This window comes from Erinaceus europaeus, chromosome 3, assembly GCF_950295315.1.
Source record: "Erinaceus europaeus chromosome 3, mEriEur2.1, whole genome shotgun sequence".
Taxonomy (NCBI): Eukaryota; Metazoa; Chordata; class Mammalia; order Eulipotyphla; family Erinaceidae; genus Erinaceus; species Erinaceus europaeus.
In genome coordinates this window covers 9,431,372-9,438,492 of record NC_080164.1, presented here as the reverse complement: position 1 = coordinate 9,438,492, position 7,121 = coordinate 9,431,372, and positions in this window count along the sequence as shown.

The following is a 7,121-nucleotide window of genomic DNA, read 5'->3' as shown; positions in this document are numbered from 1 at the left end:
CCTGAAGCTTCTCTTACATTCCCCTTCTCTTTGCTCTTCAGCCTCCCCCCCCCCCCCCCACCAATCTGAAAACTTCAGATGGTTTCTTTCTAAAACAGAAACAGCCTCAGATTCTCATGTCTGGGGGCCAAGAGCATCTCTTCCCCATCATTCTCCTCTCACCTGGGAGTGGGATGCAACCCTGCCTGGAGCTAAGGGTCAGAGAGGGAGCAGAGGGATGTCTCCAGTGTGTAGAGTGGGTCAGCTAACAGGAGGGACCCCAGCATTCGCGCTACAGCATTGGGAAGGGCACACAAGAGGGAGCAGTAACAGACTCCACACAGTCTAGGGAAGCATTCAACACCGGTTCCCTCCCCATATCTCCAGCTTTCAATTCAGGCTTCTTTCCTTGAGGAGTCAGAAATCTGAAGGTTGGTGTGGAGAAGCAAACTATTACAGAAGGAAGCCAGAAGGTGGGGGTGGGGTGGGGGACAGCTTAATCGTTATGCAAATGGCTCTCATGCCTGAGGCTCCAAAGTCCCAGATTCAATAGCCCCATAGCACCATAAACCAGAGCTGAGCAGTGTTCTGGAAAGAAACCAAAACAACCAACTAACCTAACAACTGACCAACCAACCAACCAACTAACCAAACAAACTGAGCCAGATATAAAGGGGGAAGTGAGAGCAAAGAGCCCTCCCCCACCAATCATAGTTTTCAGTTCTCATAAAATCTAAGAGGTAAATTATTTTAATTTCCTAGATAATTGCTTTAATTATCTACATTCCACATATAAGCCACACACCCCTACCCCTAGTGGTTGAGAGGATCATGTTTTAACTCCACAAATGGCTATTTTTGAAGGGAGGAAGTCTGTAGTGTTCAGACACCATGTTCTGTGGAATCCATCATGGTGTCTATATCATAGAGCCTGGGAAACTGGGGCTCATGTTGGGTTGTTGGGTTGTTAAACAGATGATCTTGTTCCCCTCTTTGGGAGTGTGCTCAGATCTAAAAACAGAATATTTGAAACTTGAAAATGTGAATAGTCTCAGTGCTTTTTAAAAAAAATTATTTATTTATTCCCTTTTGTTGCCCATGTTGTTTTTTATTGTTGTATAGGATAGGACAGAGAGAAATGTTGGATAGGACATTGTTGGATAGGACAGAGAGAAATGGAGAAAGGAGGGGAAGACGGGGGGGGAGAAAGACAGACACCTACAGATCTGCTTCACCGCTTATGAAGTAACTCCCTTGCAGATGGGAAGCCAGGGGCTCGAACTGGGGTCCTTGTGCTGGTCCTTGCACTTTGCGCTGCCTATGCTTAATCTGCTGCACCACCACCTGACTCCCTATATTCTCAGTGCTTTTTTAGTTGGATCTGGTTCTCTGGCAAAGGAAGTGGGTGAGGTGAGGAACTACTCTTGACCTGGGGCTCACGTCTGTGGTTTTTGTGATTTCTTCCCCCAAGGACCAGGAGGGACGTGTCTTTCCTTCCATGGGCATCCATTTCCTCATCCATTGATGATGATGGTGCTCTGTGCCCATGCTGGGTTTCATTGTTTTGTCTACCATGATCTCTTTACAATGACGTCTTAGGAGCTGGTCTTTCCTCCATGCCAACGGAGCGGCCTTAGAGGTGGTGCTTCATGGAGGCTGTGTCAATGTATTGACCTTAGGGAGGCTGTCCTCCCACTCCTCCTCTGTCTATGAGCATAGTGGGATCCATAGTTTTATCCCACCATAATGATAACGTGTGCTATAAACAAAGATAACCAGATGTGTTCCTGAACACATGTAACGTGCTGGGCAATCCTACCAAGAAGTAACTGAGGGGGACAGACAGTGCCAGAGTCGGCAAAGAAGTGGCTCGCTTCATTCCTGTCCCACATCTTGGAATCTGAGTCTATGCCCAAAGTTTGACGTCGTGCGAAGATTATAGCGGTTTTGAAACCAAAGAAAGACCCAACACTGGCCGCCAGCTATAGACCAATTTCTCTCCTCTCCATGTGTTACAAACTCCTTGAGAGGCTGCTTCTGTCACATATTTCTCATCTTGCAGAGAAATTCCTATCACCCGCCCAAGCTGGTTTCCGCCCAGGAAGATCTACCTGCGAACAAGCCCTGGCCCTTTCAACTTACATTGAAAATGGATTCCAGAAGAATTTAAAGACGGGTGCTGTCTTTGTTGATCTCACAGCAGACTATGACACGGTCTGGCACCGTGGTCTCCTAGTCAAGATCTCAAGATGCCTGCCTCTTGATATAGTGTTGTTGCCTCCATGGGTGGCCAACACTATATTGTTTCTTCTCCAAAACAGAAGATTCCAGGTGCATCTGGGTGACAAGTCTAGCAGATGGAGACTTGTCTCAAGTGGCCTCCCCCAGGGCTTTGTTCTGGCTCCTATGCTATTTAATATTTACATCAATGACCTCCCAGAAACTTCAAGGAAGTTCATCTACGCCGATGACATCTGCTCTGTAACTCAGGCATCCAAGTTCGACATCCTCGAGGAAACACTCACAAAAGACATGTCTCTGATATCTGATTACTGTAAAAAATGGCGACTAATCCCTAGCACTGCAAAAACGGTATCATCTGTTTTCCATCTACACCATGCCTGGGCCTCGCGTGAGCTTAATGTGCAGCTTGGTGATACGAAAATCCGGCATGAAGCCCAGCCAGTCTATCTTGGCGTTACTCTCGATCGCACTCTGTCATTTCACAAACATCTCATAAAAACTGCAGCAAAGGTGGGCGTGAGGAATAACATCATTGCAAGACTGGCCAGCTCCTCATGGGGCGTGAGCGCTTCCACACTACGATCATCATCTCTGGCATTATGCTATTCCACTGCAGAATACTGTGCCCCAGTATGGTTCCGTAGCCCCCATGTCCATTTGGTTGATTCCAAATTATATTCCTCCATGAGGATAATTTCTGGAACCATCCATTCCACCCCGGTTTCATGGCTACCAGTTCTTAGCAACATCGCCCCGCCAGATATTTGTCGGGATGCGGCATCATCTAAGTTCATTTCCCACGTCTACGCTCGACCAGACCTGCCAATATACATGGATATCTTCGCTCACCCTGTCCAATGCTTGACGTCTCGTCACCCAATCTGGTCCCCTATGCCTACACTGAACTTCTCTGTTCCAGACTCTTGGAAACAGAGTTGGCAGTCAGCTGAGGTAAAGAACAAACACCTCATCACAGACCCCTGCAAGTGTCAACCCGGCTTTGACCTAGCACGTTATGATTGGGCCCTCCTCAATCGCTATGGAACAGGCCATGGCCGGTGCGCCGCTATGTTCCATCGCTGGGGAGCCAGAGACGACCCGAACTGCCCCTGCGGCTACAGACAGACTATGACCCACATAGTCAACGACTGCCACCTCTCCAGATTCAAAGGAGGTCTCGAAACTTTACATCAGGCTCAACCTGATGCTGTTGACTGGCTACGGAAGAAGGGCAAACGCTAGAAGAAGAAGTGCCAGAGTCCCTGGGCAGTAGGGAAGCTCAGAGCCATCCATCCCGTTATTGACATGACAAGTGTTGCCTCTGGACTGAGGAGACCTGAGATGGGATTGAGCTGCTATAGGATTATATCCCCTCTTAAAAAAAAATTTTTTTTCTGCGGACAGAAAGCCCAACCCCTAACTACCTTAATATAAAAGGAATCTATTAGTTCATGTCTTTAAACACAGAAGAGATCAGACTGGTTTCAGGCTTGGTTTCAGGCAGGATCTCACTCAGTCCAGGCCACCAGGATCCAGCACCTCTCTTTCCTCATCTCTCTCAATTTTGCTTCCTTTGGGTTAACTCCATGTGGAAGCTGGATCCCTCCCTCAGGGAACAAAATGACTGCCAAGGCTCCCAACCTTGTATCTCTCTTATGCAAGCCCAGCAGGAAGTAGCAGCAGGCTCCTTCCTGGAAACTCTAGCAGGAAGTAGCAGCAGGCTCCTTCCTGGAAACTCTAGTAAATGTCTCATTACCCCTCAGTGGTTCAGACAAGGGCTGAGTCACCAGGGTCAGGGAGACTATGGTGAGCTCATGAACTGTTTAAGTTACAGGCTCCAACTGTGAATATGGAATGAAACCATCTAACACCTAGGTTATGAAACATGGAAGGACGGCACAGATATCAACAGGAGGGTGAATCATTGCTGGATGGTACAACCAACCAACAGGGTTACTGCCAGGGACTGGTGCCTGCATAAAGACTCCACTGGTTCTGCTGGCCATTTTCACCTTTCCTTTCCTCTCCTCTCTCTTCTCCTCTCCTTTCGTCTCCTTCCCTTCCTTTTCCTTTCTTTGTTTTTTATTTGATAGAACAGATAGAAACTGAGATGGTGAGGAAGGCAGAGGGAGACACACACACACACACACACACACACACACACACACACACACACACAGAGAGAGAGAGAGAGAGAGAGACCTGAAGACCTACTTCACCACCTGTGAAGATCCTTCCCCCTGCAGATAAGGAGTAGGGACTCGAACCTGGGTATTTGAGCATGGTAGTATGTGTATTCAACTAGGTGTTACACCACCCAGCCCTCTAGATATGCTACTCACATATCAAGACAGGTCTTGAGTTTTTCCATTCACAAATATGGATGCTTCAAGAACAAGACGTGAGGTGTGCAATGCCTTTTCTAAAGTGAATTCAAAGTTGGCTTCTGCGTGAAAACCAATGACTGCTACAGCCAAAAGTTACTGCTGGTGACAGACATATAGAGCAGCTGACATGGGTTAAGAAAATGAATGTTCTTAGAAGTTTTGGACAAATTAGAAGATGGAATGTGGAATTCAGCAGAGACTTGCACCAATGGTGTAAATTAATTCACCATGTGTTTCATATGAAAATAAGGGCAAGACTTTCCTAAAAATGATTTCAACAACTTCTCTCACTGGTTCAAAATGGATCACCAAAGTGGGAAAAAGGTAATGAAAGTCAGAGAAAGTATTTACCCATGATTCAGGAGGAGTCAAGATCCAGGACAAACATCCTGTGCAAAGCTGACTCTGGGGTGCCCAGATATCAGAGGCTGCATTGTTCACCCATGTGAAAGGTCTACCCTTCTGGTGGCCACATCTGCTGCAGAACCAGCCATGGAATCATGCAGGGAAGTGGTTTATAGTCAACTGTTGGCTGTTGATGCCCAACATCCACTGCCTCTACTTCTGATAACAACACTTCAGTTCTTTTTTGGGGGAAGTCCTCTTCTTCCCCACTCTTCCATGTGGTTCAGAGGGGACTGATACTGGTTTAGACTGGGGTATCTATCTAGTCCTACTTCCACCCACCTCTGGATTCCAAAAGCAAGCATGTAACCTCAGGCAAGTCCTCTGTATACTTATTCCTTCTTCCTGGTCATGATGGTTGAGATAAGAAAATTCATATAAGCCAGCAAATCAGAGTCAACCTGAAAACTTCTATTGATGTGACTCAGAGTGACTAGGTGGCTGCATTGGTAGACAGTTGTTGGTATGCTTTAAAAACCCCTTCTGTTTCATTAGTTTAATCCCCCCTGCTTAACACTATTCTATTTACATAACCACTTCATTCTATTTACATAACCTCTGTTAACAAAGCACCACCTTCCCTCCAGGGCATTGGTGGTTTAGTGGTAGAATTCTCACCTGCTCCGCCCCCTCTCCTTGTCATACCCTGATTTTCACCAGTCACTTTTCTCTCCACCCTCTCTGTGTCACCTCCTGTTTACACCCTACTTGGGAAGTATATATAAAGACAACATTGTTCGTTTTAGTTTGAGTTTAGCTTAGCTCGGCTTAGATTGCGCTGCATCCTGCATGAATAAAGAGATACTGCCTACAGCTCAACCATGAGTCCCTGGTCATCTGTTACCTGCCTGTGAAGCCAGCCCGGCGAAAACAACAGACAGTGGGTGAGAATTAGCAGTGGTTGACTTCTTTAGGCAGCACCTGAGGATATAGACAACATGAATTTGGTGAGAGGCATGTCCTTATGGTGATGGCTCAGATGGCCTGACTCCTACTGTGCCTGACTCTAGACTGGCAATTGGAGTTTTCTATTATTATAAATGGTCCCTCTCTTTGCTCATATCAGTCTGATTCTCTTCTGCCAATAATTTGTTGAGTGACTATTATGTATGCTTTCCAGTGTCTCCTTTGAGCATCCAGTGTGGCTGAGGAATAATAAGTGTGAGATTTGTGAAACACTCTCCCATTCATTATCTTATTTTCTCCTCCTTGCAAACTACTGAGGCCATGAATCAATCAAAACTTTTGTTGTGACAGAGACCCAAAACTCTCATGTCAAGCTGGATGGGGAAGACACTCAGCATGCCACTCCTACCATCCTCATGTCCTGCTTTACTAGGAGGAGAAAGGGCTTCTTTTAGAGTCTTTCTCTCTCTCATTCTCCTCTTCCATTCTTCCTTAAACAGGTTCCATGTACACCACTAGCTCATCAAAAGTTTCCCAGACCAGTACTCAGCTATCCACACTAAAGTCCAGGTTGGTTTTAGCTGGATCTATTATATTATGGTTGTATATACAATGCATCAGTCAAACAATGACAATGTTCTACCCAGGTCCTCTTCCAATCTCATTATCCTTTTGTGCTCTTGCCACTAAGCACCAGCAGCTTCTCTTAGAAGGGCTTCTTCTTGTTACTGGAGCTAGCCCACCTCACCCAGGAACTGGAAAAGAATGAATTTCTTCTCCCTTGATGAGTAACTGTCATGCCAAGAGTTTTAGAGCCATTTCCTGGATCCACTGAGCCCTGAAGTGTGTTTTATATTTTGGTGACTTTCATATCAGGTTAAAACTGTCTTCTGTGGGTCTCTCTGCCAGATAATGCTCTGTTTAGTTCTGTTCTCATCTCCTATTCTTACCAGTCTCCATAAATCACTTGCACACAAACTCTCATTTTAGAGTCTATTTTTGGGGAAGAGGATGGAAGACATGGGACTCCCTCATCTCTTTGAACAGGGAGAAAGCTTTTTCAAGTGTGCTCTGTGATGGTTGACTGAGTCCAAGACAAGGTCTCAATCTAGTCTTTGTCATCTGTCCCCACTCTTCTTTTCTGCCCTAGGAGAGGTCAAAGCTCAGTGACTGTCAGGAGAAATTGATCTGTATTGTGTT